The sequence below is a fragment of the Magnolia sinica genome, chromosome 6, assembly GCF_029962835.1.
Source record: "Magnolia sinica isolate HGM2019 chromosome 6, MsV1, whole genome shotgun sequence".
NCBI classification, from domain to species: domain Eukaryota; kingdom Viridiplantae; phylum Streptophyta; class Magnoliopsida; order Magnoliales; family Magnoliaceae; genus Magnolia; species Magnolia sinica.
In genome coordinates, this window is record NC_080578.1 from 51,669,422 (window position 1) to 51,691,293 (window position 21,872).

General features: G+C 36.2%; 1 long non-coding RNA gene across 1 annotated transcript; it reads left to right on the plus strand.

Annotated features, from left to right (window-relative positions):
- The first annotated feature begins 17,342 nt into the window (after positions 1–17,342).
- On the plus strand, positions 17,343–17,863 carry LOC131250038 (uncharacterized). The gene is made up of 2 exons (XR_009172998.1): positions 17,343–17,611; positions 17,709–17,863. It is a non-coding gene; the product is annotated as an uncharacterized LOC131250038 (long non-coding RNA).
- Positions 17,864–21,872: the final 4,009 nt, after the last annotated feature.

Below are 21,872 nucleotides of genomic sequence, written 5' to 3' on the forward strand. Positions count from 1 at the left end.
ACACTACCAGGCTACATCAAAGAAGAATCTTCAGATAAGTATATTTCATTTATTATATTGTGGTTTGTAAGATTACCAGAAAATCTTTCATTTTGGTTTTAATTGAGATAGCCAGAAAATCTCAGTGTGTGGGGTTTTTAATTATGGTGGTCCATTGAAAACACAATTGTAAAGGTTTTAAGGTGAACCTTGGAAAACCTTCTTTCTTAGTGAAAGCCGATATCCCATGGGTTGTGGATATTTTGAGTGGAGTAGGGTGGCTATTTGAGAACAGTTGGTGTACACCCGAACCACTATAATTCTCAGAGTTTGGATGATGATGATGATGATGATGGTGATGTATGTGATGTGCTGAATGTTGTATTTATTCTCATGTACTTATGGTGAATGTTGTAATAGCTAGATTTATTTTATTTACCTTTGGTATAAGTTTGAGTTTTTAACTTTACTAAGTTTAAGACATAAGATTGTCCTACCAAAAACCTTGGTTTTTGGTGTAAGGTTGTCCTTTGAACAAAGTTTGTATCAATCTCTCAAGACTAGTGCATTAGAGGTTGCAATTTATTTATGCTATCTACCTTCATATTTCACATTTAATTTTTATTTGGCATGGTCCTATTCACCTCCCCCCCCCCCTTCCTCTAGGACTCAGAGCTCACCCCTTTCCATTTGTAATGCCCCTGCCACTTTTCAGCGATGTGTGATGGGTATTTTTACTGACATGATGGGGCAATATCTAGAGGTCTTCATGGACAACTTTTTTATCTTCGGTTCATCTTTTAGCAATTGCTTAAAGAATCTTAAATGTGTGCTGAAAAGATGTGAAACAAGAAAAAATTAGTACCCAATTGGGAGAAGTGTCATTTCATGGTTCGTAAGGGAATTGTCCTTGGACATATCATCTCGTCCAAAGAAATCGAGATAGATAAGACAAAAATTTATCTTATCTCTAACCTACCTCCACCTAAGAACATACAAGACATGCGATCCTTCTTAGGACATGTTGACTTTTATAGAAGATTCATAAAGGACTTTAGTCTCCTTTCTCGCCCTTTATATAATCTACTTTAAAGGGATGCACCATACGAGTGGACTGAGCAATGCCAGGAATCTTTCACTAAGCTTAAGGGCATATTAACCACTGCACGAATCATGTAGCCACCCGACTGGAGCCTTCCTTTTGAACTTATGTGCAACGCATTTGACTATGCTTTTGGGGTGGTTTTAGGTCAAAGAAAAGAAAAAAACCCTACGTTATTCATTATGTAAGTAGAACTCTAAATCCTACCCAAGTGAACTACTCAACTACGAAAAAGGAACTCTTAACTGTAATGTTCACTTTGGACAAATTTAGGTACTACTCGATTGGATCTAAGATTATCGTTTACACAAATCATGCGACGCTTAAGTTCTTTCTAAGAATGATACTAAGCCCCACTTAATAATATGGATCCTTTTACTCCAAGATTTTGATTTAGAAATAAAGGATAAAAAGGGAGTAGAGAACGTAGTGGTAAACCATCTTTCTCACCTTAATCTCCCTAATTCCCCTGAGATGACACATATCAAGGACATGTTCCTTGATGAACAACTATTCCAAGTCTCCCATTCACCTTAGTTTATTGATATTGCGAGCTATCTTGCCACAAGTTTCATGCCAACACATTGGACTGTGCAGGATAAGAAGAAAATTTTCACCGAGGTGCGTAAATTCTTTTGGGATGATCTAAATTTATTTAAATATTGCCCATACCAAATCTTAAGGAGATGCGTACCAGACGATGAGCATCAGACTGTCATCTCCTTTTGTCACTCATAGGCCTGCGGTGGTCACTTTTCTGCTAAAAAGGCCACGACCAAGATTTTGCAGTGTGGTTTTTACTGGCCCACTATGTTCAAGGACACTCATCAGTTGAATGAACTTGAAGAAATCTAGAACATTGAATACAAGAACTCGAGAATTTACAAGGACAGGATGAAGGTGTTTCATGACAAAAATATTCTTCGAAAATCATTCACGCCAAGTCAAAAGGTCCTCTTATATAATTCTCGGTTATATCTCTTTTCGGGTAAGCTCTGATCTCGTTAGACCGGCCCTTTCATTGTTATCAATGTTTATCCTCATGGGGCTGTCGAGATTCGAAATGCAAACCATGGCAACGAGTTTAAAGTAAATGGACATCAATTAAAGCCATTTATTGAGAAATTTGATTAAGAGGACATGTCCATGCCTCTGAATGATCCTATGTACTAGGATTGATCTCTTCGTTTGATGGAGGTTCGTTTAATGGAGGTATAGGTAGGTTTGCTGCTTTCATAGGACTAAGGTAGTTTGCTTTATGTTGTTCTAAGATAGTCGGCTTTATGCCACTAGGATAGTTTACTTTCCACTTGATCTAGGATAGTTTGATTTTTTGAACTCTTGTGCTGACCCACTCTCATGCTAAGATCCTTTTGGAAAAGCCTCTTGATTCCTTCCTCAGGTACTACCTTTTCATTATTTCCCAGCTATTTTCATAGTCTCATGTGCATTTTTGGGTTGGGGATGGGAGATTAGGTTACCTAATTAGTATTTTCTTAGTCTTGAGTAAAAATTTTGAAAATTTAAAAAAAAATTCTTAATTTTTTTTATGAATACGAGTGATTTTGAAGGATATCTTTGATTTAGAAGTATAAGATATGTAATGTTGGTGATTTATGACTCTTGGATTCAGTGACCTGTTAAAATTCACAGTTAAGTTAAAATTATTAATCCATGATTAGAAATTTTAAACATTGATTGAGTCATGATTTCACATGTCACATCTAGCTTACACAATAAGGTTTCAGTTTGATATTGAATTATTAACCTGGTAATCATTAAGCATGGAAGGAACCAACCTGGGGAATTTGTCCATCATGGTCATTGGAAAAAAAAAGGAATACTCAGCTAAAAGAATGGTCATTATCAAAAATAACTACCTATTAAAGATCTTTTAAAACGTTGACATAGCGTGAAGTCATCGATGGAAAAGTTAAAAGCTGGAAGAATAAAAAGGTTGAACTGTAAGGCAAGTTTTGGGTTAGGTTTGGTTATTCGTAATGCTCTTTTTGGTTATCAATGCTATCATAAAAATTGACGATCGGACCTTTAATTGTGATAAGTCGAGGTTGCACGTAACTCAATGTTTAGAATTATTATAATTAATGGATTTATACTTTGAACTTGACTATAAAGTTTATCATCCGCTTGAGTTTAGGAGAAGGAAATGCCCAATATTGATGTATCTTAGAATTCTAGTACTTGGATTATTTTTTAAAAATCACTTGGGTTTATAGAAATTGTTCCGTAATTCTTAAAATACTTTTCGCATACTATGCTTGGGACTAGCAAAATGCTGGTTGGGGATTGTGTTAAGGGTCAAATATTGCATATTAGACCCCATTTATTACTTGGTGTTACGTACATGATAATGTTTAACATCTTATTTCAATCATGTTTTTATTGCAGGGGCGAATTTAAGAGCTTAGATTGAAAAAGGGTACTAAAGGCATGAAATTGTTGCCCACAAATCACTAAGGCAAGGGACAGATCTTAGGGGACCGAGATTGAAGAATTCACATGCCAAAGATCTGGGAAAACTAAGTGATTGAAGATAAAGAAGCCTAAAAATCATCCTAAATGCAAGATCACAGGGTTCCCACTATCCGTTTGGCTCGAAACTTTATATCTGCCCCGAGGATCAAAAAGTAACCGTACACATAAAATTTCAACTGTTGGATCCTTGTGGAAGTGGTCGAGCAGATAAGATCAGCCATAAATCATTGATATGGGGCCCACCTGATCCCTGGATATGCTTCAATTTTGGTCTCAACCACTTAAATTAGTTGGGAAGGCAGATGAATGGTGCATATTTCTCATGAACATCATAGTGGACCCCACAATCAATAGTGTGTGTACACAAATGATGCACTACTGCACTGCACTAGACCAAGACCCCTAGTCAAAGTCAGTTGACCCGACTTCTTACGCACAATGTCCGCACGAACGAACGATGTGATGCTCAGTGGCCCACCACCGTGGACCGGTTCGATGATTGGAGCCGTCCAACATGTCTAAGGGGGGCGCCGACCACATCCATGCTCTCCATTTGCATCCATGAACGTGCACACACGAAAATCTCATCCAAAACGCAAGATGGATGGTGGGAACAAAGATGCAGTGGGCCGCACCAAAACTCGATCAAAACCACCCATTTCCAAACAAAATCTCACCAGGAATCCAATGGACGAGGTAGATTTCTCTGAAACATCACTGTGGGGCCCACCGAGAGTTCAATGCAGCTCTTGTGCGCTCCAAGTGGAGCCCAGGCCAGGGCCGACCCTAGTCATGAAGTTAGATGTGAAAATCAGGCCGTTCATCGTCCCGAAAAGCAGGCCAAAGCAACATGCTTTGCATTTGCACTGCGAAAGTCAGTTGTTACGTAAGCTACATGCCACCGACTTCTCTCTCCACTGACATAGACTTTGTTATAAAAGGAGGGGGAGAAACGGGAGAGGGGAAATCCAAGACGTGGAGAACGAGCAGAGCAAGAGAGAGAGAGAGAGAGAGAGAGAGAGAGAGAGAGAGAGAAGATGTGGAGTTGGCTTTCTACAACAGAGTTTTTCTTCTTCTTTCATTATTTCCTTAATGTTTTTTTGAGTTAGAGATTGATCATGTCTATGATTGGCTAAACCTCTTGGCTAGGGCTAAGAGGTGAAGCTTGTAGGGTGATGAGATCTCTTCTATGGCTTTGATTCATATAAGTTGAATTGCCTTTGAATTTAGTCTGATTATGAGAAACATTCATAGTTTTTAATGGTTTGTTATGACTTAAATTACAATAGATCTGAGATAACTTTGAGTATGTTCTTTTCAATATAAGGATTGTGAACTTCCGAACCCTATTGTTCACCATCGTCTCTTGGACATGGTTGGATGATGGAGTTCTACATAATGTTCATAAATCTCCCAAATTGGTTGTGGATTGGTACATTCTATTGTTTACTTTATCTCATGGGCATGGTCTTGTGATCGAATCAATTCTAGTTCTCATACCTCTCATCTCTTGAAAACTGGATGAATGGAAGTTCAAAGTTGAGTTTTAATGAGACATCTTCCAATTGGATGAAGATGGGACTCTGATTCCAGTTGTGTTCTTGAATCAAGTATAGATCTCCCTGATCTCTATAAGTGGATCCTTAGAAACCCTAATTTTCCACCTTTAAATTTTACACATTTTAGTTAAATAATTCACCATTATTCTCCTACATTCTCCTCATTTAGATTACATCTTCTTCTAGTTCTAGTTCTGGTTACTTTCAGACACTACCAAAAAAAGGAGCAAAGGCTACAGTCTATAGAGGTATATGGCTACGGATTTAATCTGTAGCTAAATAGCTACGGATTTAATCCGTAGCTAAAACAAACTTAATCTGTAGCTAAAGCATACCTCCCCATAGGACCTTATTAGAGACTAACAATGCTTAAGGGGCTCCATGGGGCCCATTGCAATATATTTGTTTTATCTAATCGGTCCATCAATTTTGAAATATTATTTCAGTGCATGGGACCAAAAATTAGACAGATCAAAAGTCTAAGTGGGCCACACCATGAGAAAGAATAAAAAATAAATTTATATCATTAATATGTGGTGTGGTCCACCTAAATATTAGATCTGAATCATTTTTTGAATAAACCCTAAAAAGGAGCTGTTAAAATGAATCGGCGGAGTGGGTAGATAAAATACACAACGGTGGGCCCCACAAGTTCGAAACAAAATCAAGACGGTGATGTCCGTCACCCCTAAAAATCAATCATATCCGCACTCCTCTCCCACATGCACCCAAATTCCCAAAACCAAAACCCCCGTTCTCTCTCTCTTCTCTCTCTCTCTCTCTCGTACTGACCCTCTCCCTTTCCCTCTCCCTCTTGTGATCTCTCGCACTCCCTCATCCTCTCTCCATCACTCAATCCCATTTCCCTCTCTTTGTTTCCCAACTTCTCTGTCTCTCTTACTAGGGTTTTCAAAACCCCCTTTCGCCGCAAAGTCACCATTGATCTGTGAGCACATTCCATGATAGGGTTTTTGAAACTCCTTTCATCCAACCCTCATCACTGCCCCGCTCATCCACCAGTCGCAGCCCCTGTGACCACAGCCATCACCCCTGTTCATGTTTGCTTGTTCCTCCAAGGAGTCACAGGTGGTTAGAAGTTCCAAGCATTCAACAATCATCTGATTGCAATTTCTTCTTTGGTTAGGTATGTGATGATGGATCTATTTTTTTATTAAATTTCTATGCATGGATGAAGATCGATTGAGAGGGGCTCTCAAGTTTTTTTTTGTATTGAATATCTTCTTTGCTTCTGATTTTTTGTTTCTTCAGGATGAAGATCGATTGAGAGGGGCTCTCAAGTTTACAAATGCATGAGGGGCATTGACTGTGATGGAGAGGGGAGGTATTCCTACATTACCGACTAGAAAGGCCATGCTTGATGCCTTGCTTTAGCTTGCTGCATATCTCTCTCAGTTGCTAGATAGGTGGTGCTTGATAACTTGCTTCAGCTCGCTGCATAGATCTGAAGACATAGTCTCCCTTCATAAGGTAGTAGTTGAACTGTTCCTAATGTTTGATGATGCAAGCCAATGCAATTTGGGGATTGCAAGCATGCAAAATGCAGGCCATCTCAATTGTTGATAAATTCCCCTTCTAAGCTTTATTTTTGGGATTTTTAGATTTTGGCAGGATCCTATAGATTGATGTAGTAATAAGAATAAGATCGCTTGATGCTTCATATCGTGCTGTCAATTATCATTTGATCCTAGATACGATCCTTGTCAGCCATCCATTGCATGTAGTCATGAGTAAGAATGTGGATCATCATAGTAGTTAGTAGTAGTGATGAGTCAACATATGTGAGCCACCATTTAAGATGTTGGAATATAGCTAGATGTGGGCATGCATTTTTATTTGCTAGAGATGAGATTGGATAAGCTATTTTTTAGGCATGAATTTTATTTAAATAATGTTGTATGTTGAAGTGTTATTGTTGTAAAAGGATTATGAATGATAAAAATCTTTTCTAAAGGTATTGTTTCAAAAAAACTGCAAGGAAAAAATGTTGACTGATTGAGGATATGATATTGAATTGTGGTAGGTGGCTAAAGGCACCTATTTTGATCTGATCCACTATTGTAAATGTTGTGTGCATTATTCATTGATATAGAACTAGTCACAAAAGAGAATATCTTTGTATAGTTGTATTAGTTATATACATATCTCCAAGATACCATTTGTCACTTCTAGTAAATCTGCTAACCTGCTCTATGATGAGTTTATTGCTGGGATCAGCTGTGGGATGTGGGTGATGCTTGATCTAGCAGCAAGTCCTATTGGAACTGCGATGATCCATTAGGGCTAACACAGATAGTTGAGGGGGAGCTTGCCACAGTAAAGCATGGTGCCATTAATGAGTTTCGTTATAGAGTTCCTGAGATCTCAATGCTTCTATATTTGTTCTTCCTTTCCTCACCGAATTAGAGTAGCTAATGGATCCTGTTCCAAAGTGGTAAAGGATCTTAACAGCTTAGTTCTAACTTTTTGTTGCCCTATGTTCTTCATGTCCCAACCTTCCTATTAAATTTATTTATTTTTCGTAGTACTTTAATAAAACAATTAAATTGTTCTATCACCTCTTTTTACATTCCGTGGTTCCGGATTTGAAGATCAAGAAGAGAATTGGGGATGGACATGAGGCTAGAGGATTATATCTATTGGATGTAGACCAGTTATTTTCTACTCATGTGGCTGAGTATGGGTTGAACAATCCGAATTATATGCATCATTTTCATGCCCGATTAGGATACATTTCGGTTCGTACGTTCTCTTGCTTCTTCTTTTTTCTTTTCTTTTTTTATAATAATTTTAGCACCATTGTTTCCTTTGATCGTGAAGCTTGCCTTGCCTATTATCTAAGCATGCTTGTTCTGCTTATCTCGTTGCTAAAAATAAATCAATTCCTCCATTTGCATTGATCCATTCTTATGTGTGGGGAGGGTTTGCTACCGGATTTTTCTCTATTCAAATTTGTATACAACCACCACCATATTCACCATGGCCACCTCTACCAGAACCTTTGTAATTTACATGCCCATGATTGCATTTGAAATGGGTCCCACCTGCTTCAACAGTTCTTGATAATTGATGCATTTGCTTTATGTTTTGTAGTGGTTTGTTTATCGGCACCTCGTACTTATGCTGGAAAGGTATGTAGTTGTAAGCATACTAACTACTGACAAATCTCATTCTCCAAAATTTCTTAAATTTACAAATTTCCCATGAGATTTTTAGGTTTCACTTAAGGGCCTGTTTTAATTTGTGAAAAGCATGGGAAACAAATAGTCTTTCTCGAAAAACTTCATTTCCAAGACACTTGAGGAAAAGAAAGCATAGTTTTCTTTTTTCTTTTTTTCTTTTTTTTAACACAATCACTCACACCTCACACACACTTATGCACTCACACCATCGATGCTTCTTTAATGCTTTTGAATTGTGTTCAAAATTCTTTTCCAGCAGCCTTATTGTTATATTTATGTTAAACGGAAGTAAATTGACTAGATTATCATTTAGGGGTGGGTATGGGCCAGGTTATGTTCAAAATTCTTTTCCAGTAGCCTTATGATTTTTATGTCTTTTGGAAAGCCAGAAAGTGTTCCTGCTACTGGAAAATTCTCAAACATGCTAAAGTTCATTGTTAATGAGGTAATTGTGCTCCACTTTTCTACTTGTTGGTTGATTATCAACAACATGAACAAAAACTAGTCGCAGTCCAATTTAGCAATTTAAGGAAGTGTACTTGCATTGATGATAGTTGATTTCTATCTTGATGGTTATATTTCTTAAATTCAAGGATCCATGTTAGTTATGATTTTTTATTTTTTTTTGGTGATTCTTGTCATATTGTCAATTTTTGGAGATTTTTGTTTATGACAGAACCTTTTTAGGCTTTCAAGTGTTTCATTTCAAATTTTTTGGTTCTTTTCATTTATACCTTTTTAGGATTTTGATTTTGCTTTATTTTGTAATGTTTGTTGAATTGGGTTCTTTTTCCATGTCTTAAATCATGTCATTGTTCTGATTTTGGTAGATCACACAGTGGGTTGTTAATCATTTTCATGATATTATTATTATTCTAAAATATCTTATATAGGGGGGGATTTTGATTTTGGTTTAATTTTCTAGTGTTTGTTGAATTGGTGTATTCTGATTTGGTATTATTTTTTTTCTTTTTTTTTTTGGGTTTCTAATATTTTGATGAGTAATTAGTTTTTTTTTTCTCTTTCATTTAATGGCATGTTTTAATTAGATCTTTGATGTTGAGATGACTTTACTATGAAATTTCTATAGAAACTGAGTTTTCATGCTTCTGATCTTTGAATTCTCCATTTTTATGCAAATGAGCTTAATTATGAATTTATCTTTGAATTCTCCACTTTGAATTCTCCCTTTTTATCCACATCAAATATCCTCAAATATTGTGTGATGAAATCTGTTATAGATATATGATCCTTTGCTGATTTTGAAATAAAGATAAATTAGTAGATTAGTTCCACTTTTATGCAAATGAGCTTAATTATGATGTATTCATGGCTTTCAAATCAGAACATGAGCTCACTCTACATATCATTAGATAAAGGATCATATAACTCCTCTTGGTTTGTTTTCAATCTCATAAAAGATTACTGATTTTTCAAGCTTCTTCCGGCTTATAGAGTCGTTAGGTGCCTTCTAATTGGTAACAGATTTTACAATTTCTCATCTAGTAGCATTGATTGTTTGAATATCTTGCTTCCATATCAAGATTTCTCATTTTTTTGTTCCCTCTTTTTCTTTCTTTTTTCTTTGTGATTTTCACTATTTAAAAGGATACTAATTCATATACAAAAGAAGGAGAAGAAGAAGAATAAAGAAGGTCCGAATATCATTTGCCTCTATACATTTGCTATTTATTTCCTCATACATTTGCCTCTATAGTTGTAGAACTTGTTGCGTGATAGTTGTGTTTTTTTTTTCTTTTTCTTTTTGCTGTTGAACTAGCCGCTCAGGAAGGAAGAATTGCTGCCACTTCAGCTACTTACAGAACATTGGCATAGGAGCTCACTGAACAGCAGTTTCCTGCTACCCGTATCCTGGCATTCAAATTTTGTTTTCCTCGAATGTCTCCTTTAAAAAACTGCCAATGGCCTCACCTGTAAAAACTGAAAAATCCATTGTATATAATCTCCTGTATGTCATGCATGCTAACTGTTCGATGAAATGTCTTAACAAGGAATGTTTTGTGTGGATTGCATTTGAGTCCCATTTTTTTCCTCTACCCATGAGTCAACCCACATGGTTGTATGGCTGGATGAGCTACATTGAAACTTGACGCTGTAGGACATGCCTCAACAATTGAAAGTGAGGCTTCTAGAAGAGGTGGGAGAGCACGATAGAGAACAGATTGTCTGTAAGCATGATATTTTCATGCCTTAGATTGTGTCATGAGTTTCTTGGGTTTGAAACTATTGATATATGGTTTTTTATTTGATTTCTTTGTTGATATATGTGTGGATGTGATCTTTTATATTTTATTTTTAAGTTTACAACTTCCTGGCTATTTATATGATGTTTTTGTTTATATGAATGAATATTCCTTTGACACTGTTTATTGATTTTATAATTTGTGTTAGAAACTAGGTAGTATTCCTTGTCGTTATTTCATTTGATTATGCTAACTTAAATTTGATATGAATGCCAATGAGTTAATTTCAGTTCATTAATAAGTCCTCCAAAAGTACTCTTAGAGTTTGCTACATACCTTCATATCTTCGCAATTCAATTTAATACGTTCTCCACTACCCCTTCACGTTTTCTTTGGATTGCAAAAGAAAATTATTAGAAATGCTAGTGTTTTTATTTTTGAATTTTATTTTTCATTTGATTTATTTGGATGGAATTTCAAGGCTTTATAGTAATCAATTGCAATTTTTTTTCTCTTGTTTGAGGCCTGTTTGGATGCACCTCGTAATGAGAATGATTTTGGAAATTGGGTGTTTGTTTCGGATGTTGGGTTTGATTTAGTTCAGAGGGGAGTAGTGCATTACTGGTTAGAAAATTATGCTCCATAACCATGGATGTCAAGGAACTCTTACTGAAGCTCAATTTTGTTAAAGAGTCGCTGAATCAGGCTAATTCTAATACAAGTTCGTCCATTGAAATGGCCACATTGAGCTTGTAAAGATGAAAGACATTGAAGTGAGTTTGTCTGAAAGAGAACCGTTTGTAGAGAAACATTTTTCAAGGAAGTCTTTTCATATAAAAAAGTCATAAAAATTTCCCAAACCACCCCTTATCTTTTCTTTTCCTCTCTAAATACTTTATTGGAAAATAGAAAATGTCACTCTCTCCTTTATTTTCCAAGATCCCAAACTGGCCTTTAATTTCTTTCTTCTATTAGTATTGTACAGTTATTATATAGAACGGTTTGATGGATGCTTTGATTAGTAGTTTGAACAATAGATGGCTTGGTGCATAACTTTTGCTTAACTACCTTAATTAGCTTTTACTTCAATCACAACAGACATAAGACACAATGGTGATTAACATCCAAAAGGTACCTTATGTGTCCAAGAAAGTATTCAATTAAGTATGGTTGGTCTTATAGATATCCTATAAATTCTCCCCTTTTGTTTGATTGGTATGTTGCGGTTGCATATAACTCCAAAGGCACATCTGTTCTTCATCCACGCACCTATAATTCTATGAGAAACATCCTTCTCAATCTATCCTTTCTCATGAATTAACAACCCAAGATATATGTTTTGTGCCTTTACACTACATACTTGTAATCTTATAATCTTGTAATCTTTTCTTACAGGCCATATTGAACCGACACCTTCAACTCTGCAATCTGTCATAGATCATTTAGTTCAATGGCACCTAATTCCAGAGAGTAGGAAACCAAACAGTTGTATTATCAACTTTTTTGATGAGGTAAGTCCTAATCCTCTCTTTTTCCTTTTTTGCTTTTTTCTTCCTTTTTTTAGGGATGAAGAGTTAGGTAATTCCTACTGTTTATGTCTCTTTTTCTTGTTTCTCTTTTTGAGAAGGATGGTTAGCCATAAATGATGTTGCCTCATTTGTTCTAATTTTCAAATCTTTGTTTTGACTATCGATTTTCCTGAAAGGACTGAAGTTTTGCTATTACAATTGTTTTGCAAGGGGAATACTCGCAACCATATTTGAACCACCGCTTTTGGACCACCCTATTTCTACACTTCTTTCAGAATCTACAATGGCTTTCAATCGTATTCTTCCAGTGATCATGATGGAAATTACAAAGGCCGGCTCATGCTTACTTTGAAGGCAAAGTACAATCGAAAGGTTCAATACATGCAATTTACACATCCTAATCCTAATCTCAACTTCTAAACCTAAACCTAAACTTGAAAACCCAATCTCGAACCTGAACCTGATTTCCTAAACCTAAACCTTAACCTATTCTCAATTCCCTAAAGCTATAACCTATAACCTATAAACTATAACCTAAACCTAAACCTAACCTAAACCTATAACCTAAACCTACAACCTTAACCTTAAGCTAAACCTATAGCCTAAACCTAAACCTAAAACCTAAATGCATTCTCAAATCCTTAAACCTAAACCTACACCTAATCCTAATCTCAACTCCTTAACCTAAACCTAAACTTGAAAACCCAAACCTAAACCCAATCCCGAACCCGAACCTGATTTCCCAAACTTAAACCATAACCTATTCTCAGTTCCCTAAAGTTATAACCTATAACCTAAATCTAAACCTAAACTTATAACCTTAACCTAAACTTAAACCTAAAACATTTTTTTTGGAAAACCAAATGGAGCCTAAGTCCTTTTTTAACTCCGCCAATGCAACTCTTTACATTGTCAGTCCCAAGCCCGGGTAAAGGAGGAGGGAGAAGGGCTTTAGAATGAGATCGTTAACTATAGAGGAGATCCTGACAATGTAATGAGTGTCACTGGTTTTATGGTTTTACTTGTACATTCCTGTATTGATTACTCAAGCATGATGGTTATGCATATTCGTTCAGGTGGATGTTGCATGTGGGAGGATTGGAGCTATATATTTCAGATTCAAGCATTTGTTACGTCTCTTGTCAAGAATGCACATGTGTAGTTCATCAAACAATACATTATGTGATATTGTGTGCAGGATATCTATGTTGTAATTACAGTTATCTATAATAATAATAATAATTTGTTCATTATAGTGCATTCACAATAGTTATCATTGTGGTTACAGTTATTCATTATGTGACAGGTTTTCAGGTGAGATGAATGAGTTTTAAAATAAAACAGTCTGCAGTTTTGAGAAGCGATTCCCAAGATGTATGTGTGTTTCACGAGCCATCTGCACCTTGGAAGCATATAATAGAAGGTAAGGAAAATCCTCGAGCTCCCTTCTTTGAATCATGAAAAGGTATTTGTGTTGAATCCCATGCATTGGCAATATTAGGCATGCTCATGAGCAGGACATGCATAATTCCGTAAAAATTGATGAAGTAGAACCGGATGTGCGTCAGAGCTATCTGGATGTTAAGCGGGGGTCCCTGGAAGGTGGGAACTGCTGTTATGACCATGATGAAGCTGTCCATTTCCTATGGACAGCATTGAAGTGTCCTGCCCATTTGGACATACCGTGTTCATATCTGTATTTGTTGAAATTGATGGAGCAGACCCGGATGTACGTCGGAGCAATCCGGATGAGTGGGGGTCCCTGGAAGGTGGGAACCACTATTATGACCATGATGAAGCCATGCATTTCCTATGGACAACATTGGAGGGGCATGGCCAATTGGAGTAGGCCATGTTTATATCTGTATTTGTAGGGACCACACCCTTAACCTAAACCACACCCTAAACCTACAACCTAAACCTATTTTCGATTCCCTAAAGCTATAACCTATAACCTAATCCTAAACCTAACCTAAACCTATAACCTTAACCTAAACCTAAACCTAAACCAAACCTAAACCTAACCTAAACATATAACCTTAACCTAAACCACACCCTAAACCTAACCTAAACCTATAACCTTAACCTAAAACTTGAACCTAAACTTAGAACCTATATGTATTCTCAAATCCTTAAACCTAAACCTACACCTAATCCTAATCTCAACTCCTTAACCTAAACATAAACCTAAACTTGAAAACCCAAACCTAAACCCGATCCTGAACCTGAGCATGAATTCCTAAACCTAAACGTTAACCTATTCTCAATTTCCTGAAGCTATAACCTATAACCTAAAACCAATAACCTAAACCTAAACCTAAACCTATAAACTAAACCTATAACCTTAACCTAAACCTAAAACCTAAATCTAAATGTATTTTCAAATCCCTAAATCTAAACCTACACCTAATCCTAATCTCAACTCCCTAACCTAAACCTAAACCTAAACTTGAAAACTCAAACCTAAACCCGATCCTGAACCCAAACCTGATTTCCTAAACCTAAACCTTAACCAATTCTCAATTCCCAAAAACTATAACCTATAACATATAACCTAAAACCTAAACCTAAACCTATAACCTAAACCTAAACTTAAACCTATAACCTTAACCTAAACCAAAACCTATAACCTAAACCTTAACATATAACTTATAACCTATAACCTAAACTCATAACCTATAGCTAAACCTTAACCTAAACCTAAACCTATAACCTAAACCTAAAACCACAAAGTATTCTCAAATCCCTAAACCTAAACCTACACCTAATCCTAATCGCAACTCCCTAACCTAAACCTAAACCTAAATTTAAAAACCCAAACTTAAACCCAAACTCGAACCCGAACCCAATTTCCTAAACCTAAACCTTAACCTATTCTAAATTCCCAAAAGCTATAACCTATAAAATATAACCTATAACCTAAACCTAAACCTAAACCTATAACCTCAACGTAAACCAAAACCTATGACCTAAACCTTAACCTATAACCTATAACCTATAACTTAAACTTATAACCTATAACCTAACATTAACCTAAACCTAAACCTAAACCTATAACCTAAGCCTAAAACATAAACATAAACCTAAAACCTAAATGTATTCTCAAATCCCTAAACCTAAACCTACACTTAATCCTAATCTCAACTTCCTAACATAAACCTAAACCTAAACTTGAAAACCCAAACCTAAACGCGATCCCAAACCCAAACCTGATTTCCTAAACCTAAACCTTAACCTATTCTATATTCCCTAAAGCTATAAGATATAACCTAAACCTATAACCTTAACCTAAACCAAAACCTATAGCCTAAACCTTAACATATAACCTATAACTTATAACCTAGACTTATAACCAATAACCAAACCTTAACTTAAACCTAAACCTATAACCTAAATGTATTCTCAAGTACCTAAACCTAAACCTACACCTAATCCTAATCTCAACTCCCAGACCTAAACCTAAACCTAAACTTGAAAACATAAACTTAAACCCAATCCCGAACCCGAACCCGATTCCCTAAACCTAAACCTTAACATATTCTCAATTCCCAAAAGCTATAACCTATAACATATAACCTATAACCTAAACCTAAACTTATAACCTAAACCTAAACCTTGACCTAAACCTAAACCTAAACCTATAACCTTAACCTAAACCAAAACCTATAACCTAAACCTTAACCTATAAGCTATAACTTATAACTTAAACTTATAACCTATAACCTAACATTAACCAAAACCTAAACCTAAACCAATAACCTAAACCTAAAACCTAAACCTAAAACCTAAATGTATTCTCAAATCCCTAATCCTAAACCTACACCTAATCCTAATCTCAATTCCCTAACCTAAACCTAAACCTAAACTTGAAAACTCAAACCTAAACCTTATCCCGAACCCGAACCCGATTTCCTAAACCTTAACCTTAACCTATTCTTAATTCCCTAAAGCTATAACCTATAACCCAAACCTATAACCTAAACCTAAACTTAACCTAAACCTATGATCTAAACCTAAACCTATAACCTTAACCCAAACCAAAACCTATAACTTAAACCTTAAAATATAACTTATAACCTATAACCTATAACCTAAACTTATAACCTATAACCAAACCTTAACCTAAATCTAAAACCTAAACTTAAACCTATAACCTAAACCTAAAACCTAAATGTATTCTCAAATCCCTAAACCTAAACCTACACGTAATCCTAATCTCAACTCCCTAACCTAAACCTAAACCTAAACTTGAAAACCCAAACTTAAACCCAATCTCAAACCTGAACCCGATTCCATAAACTTAAACCTTAACTTATTCTCAATTCCTGAAAGCTATAACCTATAACATATAACCTATAACCTAAACCTAAACCTTAACCTAAACCTATAACCTAAACCTAAACCTTAACCTAAACCTAAACCTATAACCTTAACCTAAACCAAAACCTATAACCTAAACCTTAACCTATAACCTATAACATATAACCCAAACTTATAACCTATAACCTAACATTAACCTAAACCTAAACCTAAACCTAAAACCTAAACCTAAACCAAAAATCGAAATGCATTCTCAAATCCCTAAACCTAAACCTACACCTAATCCTAATCTCAACTCCCTAACCTAAACTTGAAAACCCAAACCTAAACCCGATCCCGAACCCGAACTCGATTTCCTAAACTTAAACCTTAACATATTCTCAATTCCCTAAAGCTATAACCTATAACCTAAACCTAAACCTAAAACCTAAATGTATTCTCAAATCCCTAAACCTAAACCTATAACCTACAACATTAACATAAACTTATAACCTAAACCTATTCTCAAATCCCAAAACTATAACCTAAACTTAAACCTATAACCTAAACCTAAACCTTAACCTATAACCTAAACTTAACCTATAACCTATAACCTATAACCTAAACCTAAACCTAAACCTATAACCTACACTTATAACCTAAACCTAAACCTAAACCTAAACCTGTAACCTTAACCTAAACGTAAAATCTAAACCTAAACCTAAAACATAAATGTATTCTCAAATCCCTCAACCTAAACCTAAACCTATAACCTACAACATTAACATAAACTTATAACCTAAACCATATGGTGAGACCATTCCTTGGGAAGTGGGTACTTGTGGCTACCGATGGTCCTCCTTGCAGAAATCGTCCAGACGTTTATTTTGGCCCTACAAACCATATGATGAGACCATTCCTTTTGTGTCAATTTTATTACTCTTTGAGTTTTTATTAATTCATTAAAAAAAGAAAAGAAAATGGTTATACATGATGCACTTCTTTCACTTTGTTTTTCTTTCCCCCAATGGTCATTCTGATTTATGAATGCCATGACTATTTGTAGGATGATGGAATATACGAAGTTGTTGTAGGAAGTGACTTTGTCATTACTAAAGTTGCATTTTGAGACAACTCTTCAAAGTACTACATAAATGACCGTGGATGTAATTTTATAGAGGTCACTAAGAAATTGAAAGGAAAAGGAGTGGACTTGGACAACAATCGATTTTTTATTCTTTAGGTGGGTGATGGCTGAAAAAGGCCTATTTACTTGTGAAAAAAATATCATACCGTTAAAATATATCTTCTCTTTCAATTCTTTATCATTGAAATTTCAGGGTGAAGTCGAGCAAATTTCTCTAATGAAGCCAAAGATTTGTATTTTCAGCATTATTGTAATTTTTATTGTAATTGATTGAATGAAGGATTGTAATTGATTGAATGAAGGATTGTAATTGATTGTAATTGAATGAATGAATGATTGTAATTGATTGAAACGGAATGAATTAATGATTATGCAGGTGGTAATTGAATGAACAAATGATTATATATATATTTATTTATTTATTTTAATTTATAAAATAGCTACGGATATTGACCGTAGTCGGTAATCCAATAGCTGTAGCTGTTATTAAATTGTGCATATTGCTACAGACTTTTAGCTACAAATAATATTCATAGCTGTTTATACTTATCGCTACAAATATAATTGCTATGAATTATATCCGTGCTGTTGTAACTATAGCTACAGATTAAATCTGTAGCTATAGTTTCCAAACCTATTATTACGACACCTATAACTATGGTCGTGCTACGGACTAGAACCGTAGCCATAGGTCTAAGGCTACGGATTTTATCCGTAGCCTTTTCCCCTTTTTCTGGTAGTGAGAATACGTACAAGGTTCAGTCCCTGTGGATTCGACGTCGGTCTTACCGAGATTATTACTACATCACAACCCTACACTTGGGGTTGTGAACAGGCATCACTGAGATTCTCGATATAAAAGGCTACTGGTCTACCTTCTTATAATAAAACTCCACCAATTTCGACATATGAAGCATCGCATTTAACCTTGATCATTTTTTCAAAGCCGGTAAGTACAAGAACTGGAGTTGTGAACAATTTATGTTTGATTTTAGCAAAGTTCCCATTCGCTTCATTAATCCACTGAAATGGTCCATTCCTTCATACAATCTATAATCGATGCGACAATGGTGCTGAAATTCTTCATGATTTGATGAAAAAATGTTGCCAACTTATGAAAACTCCATACTTCACGGCTGTTTGTTGGAACCGACCATTCTCTAAAGGCTCTCACATTTTTGCCATCCACACGAATGCCCATAGACGTCACAACCAAGCCCATAACACAATAGGGTCTCAGTCATAAAGGTGCATTTTTTCATATTGAGATACAACTTATTCATAGTGAGCACTTAAAGGACTTGTTTAAGATGTTCCATATGGTCTGCTTCATTCTGACTATATATGAAGATGTCAATAAATAACCATAAATTGCTTGATGAATGGCTTCAGAATTTGGTTCATCACCCCCATAAATGTACTAGGTGCATTCAAGAGCGTGAAGGGCATGACCATCAATACGTACAGACCCTCCTTAGTCTTAAATGCCGTCTTCCACTCATTCAATAGTGAGGGCGATTGGGTAAGTTGGACCCTCAAATAAGGTCGATATGGTGCTGAATATCTTAATGGGAGGCAACCCGTTGGGAATTTTATCGGGTCAAATTTCTTTAAATTATTATAGCAATGGTTTTAGTTTCTCGAAAATAATGGTAGGCTCTGCCTCTTCCCCCTTTATAATCAGTGCATAGATTTATCCCGTCTCTTTGGATTCCTTTACAAAGTCACATTTGGGTAGAAGAGAATGCCCCTCTACTTTAGAAGTTTCGGGTTACTCCTTTAGGCCCATAGGGCTAGTATGGTTTTCCTGTCATCTATGATGAAAACATACACATTATCTCATCCTCTATGAGAGAATTTATGATTTGATTGCCATGGTCGACCGAGTAGTATGTGACAGGCCTCCATTTCAACTACTTCACATCTGACTTGGTCCTTATAATGTTTACTAATTGAAAGAGTCATAGTTCATTGTTTAATTACCTTTGTCTCGTTGACTTTTTTAATCCATCTGATCATGTAGGGGATGGATGTTGTTATGTTTTCAGCTGCAACTTCTCCACCATAAACTTAGAGATGATATCCTCACTGCTCTCATTATCGATGATCAGATCACATAATTTTTAATTCACTGTACACCTTGTTCCGAAGATGTTATGCCGTTGTAGGTGTACCTCCTTCTTTGGTGCATACAATAGCTACCTCACTAACAGTGACTCACCGTTATCCTTTGAAACCCAATCTATTTCATCCACTTTACCATCTGCAACGTGCTCCTATTCATCAACATCTGAGTCTTCCTTTGTGTTTTCAGTGCTACCATTATTAATGACGAGGTTAGCCACTTGTTGTTGGGGGCATGTGTTTGATAGGTGACCAAGTTGGCCACATCGATAACAATGGTTGGGCCTTGGCCAACCATGGGAATTTTGGATTCTGGTCAGACTAGTGGTAATGGTCATGCCCCTTTGGGATCTAACTTGCTCGCTTCCTGACTCTCGGTTTGTGGGGGTAAGAGGTTGAGGGCACATCTATAAGTTCTTTCCCCTTGGCCTTTAACTCTCCCTATGAAGGACCCGCACCCGCTACCCTATTAGCAAAATAGGTCCGTGTGTTAGAATGCTCAAGCTATGCTTCCGCTTGGGTGGCTAGCTTGATCACTTCATTCATCGTCCAAATGGGCTCCATCTGAATCTGATACTGGATCGTAATAAGCAAACCATTGTTGAATCGAGTGACTTGCTGCAATTCAGTTTCTAGCAAATAGTTTAATGCCACCAAACGATAGAACTCCTCAGTGTAATCTCTCACTGTTTGACTACCCTACAGGTAACTTTTGTACTATTAAAACAATACTTGATTGTAGTCACTAGGGAGAAAATGTGCGTAAATAAGTTGCTTCATCCACTATCATGTGTGGATTAATACTCTCATCTGCCTCATCCATTGAGTTGAAGTTGCTCCCACCAAGCTGAAGCTCCGCCCTTAACTCATACGCCGCCATTTTGACCTTCTTCTCTTTAGAGATTTCTATGTAATTGAAGAAACGATCGACTTCAAGTAGCCAATCAAGTCCTTAATGTGGAGTTGGCTGTTAAAATTGGGAAGATCAACCTTCATCCTAAATAATAGATCCGTCTGATCTACTCGATTGCCGCCTCAATCGGAGTGTTAGAGGATCATGTCATCGATTTCCTCATCACTAAATCGCACATCTTCTAGCATGATCTTGTGATTTCTTGCGAGCATTGTCATGTGAATAGTGTTATTATGAATTACAGTGCCTATCGGAGTCGAATCATCGCCAAGAACATGGATTTTCCCTAAAGCCTCTGTCATGCGATCGATAATATCATGCGGCTCTTAAATGACTTACCGAATCTCCCACTATGTTGCTTCGAAAGTGGTCGTTGTTAAAAGACAATTTTCTAAAGCACTATCTATGGGGCTGTTGTCGGACCAGTTGTTAGAAGCTATTGATGCAAGGAAAAGCCTTGCTTTGATACTTGTTAATGCAATTTTCCAATAGACTGAGGTCGAATCCACAAGGACTAATCTGTGTATCTATTCTGAAAGTAATTAGAATCAAAACTAGGAAAGGATCTAACCTAAATTAGGAAAGTAGGGAGTAATTGTGAGATGATGAATTTAGAAACTTGAGAATTTAAAGGTGAAAACTAAGGTTTCCAAGGATCCACTTGTAGCTATTAGGATGTTTCCTTATTCAATTCAAGGCATTCAATTGGAATTGGAGTCCTATCCTATCCAATGGAAGATATTCAATAAGTATATGAACTTCCATTAACCTAATTCTCAACGGATGGAAGTTATGAAGATTGGAAATGATTCCATCACCTAACCATGCCCAGGAGACAATTGTAGACAACAGGGTATACCGATCCAATAACTAATCATGGAAGAATTGTGAAGGATAGAAAGGATTCCATCACTCAGCCATGCCCAAGGGACGATCAAGAACAACAGGATTTCCTACTTTCATAGACTCTAAACAGAAGCGGAAGATACTTCAAGTTATCACAGATCCATTGTAATTTCAGTCATAACAAACCATTAAACACTAAAACTATTCCTTAAATATCAAACTAGAATTAAAGGAGTTCAACAACAACAAGAATAAAATAAGAAAAATATCTCAATCACGCTACAAGCTTCACCCCTTAGCCCTAGCTAAGGGATCTAGCCAACCATAGACATGATTGGATTAAAAACCTTAGAAGAAAGCATTAGAAACTAAGGAGAAGGGAAGAAGAACTCTTGAGAAGCGGCTCTGCCCTTTATCTCTGCTCCTTTAAACCCCATATATCCTAAGAAGTTCCTAGAAACCTCTATTTATAAG